This window comes from Pteropus medius, unplaced genomic scaffold (genome assembly GCF_902729225.1).
Source record: "Pteropus medius unplaced genomic scaffold, Ma_sr-lr_union100, whole genome shotgun sequence".
NCBI lineage: Eukaryota > Metazoa > Chordata > Mammalia > Chiroptera > Pteropodidae > Pteropus > Pteropus medius.
The window spans coordinates 1-319 of record NW_024353857.1 but is presented as its reverse complement, the minus strand read 5'-3'; the positions used below and the strand labels follow the sequence as shown (position 1 = coordinate 319).

At 39.2% G+C, this 319-nt stretch overlaps 1 non-coding gene across 1 annotated transcript; it reads right to left on the bottom strand.

Annotated features, from left to right (window-relative positions):
• LOC120593523 (5S ribosomal RNA) lies at positions 1 to 119 on the bottom strand. The gene has a single exon (XR_005650389.1). It is a non-coding gene; the product is annotated as a 5S ribosomal RNA (ribosomal RNA).
• Positions 120 to 319: the final 200 nt, after the last annotated feature.

The window sequence follows — 319 nt, the reverse complement described above, 5'->3', positions numbered from 1 at the left end:
CGCCTACAGCACCTGGTCTTCCTAGGTGGTCTCCCATCCAAGTACGAACCAGGCCCAACCTTGCTTAGCTTCCGAGATCAGATGGGATCGGACTTGTTCAGGGTGGCATGGCTGTAGACTTTATTTTTTTATTTTTTTAATTAAGTTTATTTGGGTAACATTGGTTAATACAATTATATAATTTTCAGATATACATTATAATTTGACATCTGTATATTCTATTGTGTGTTTACCACCCAAAGTCCAGTTTCCGTCAGCTACCATATATTTGATAACCTTTACCCACTTCACTCTACCCCTACCCCCTATATTTAATCCC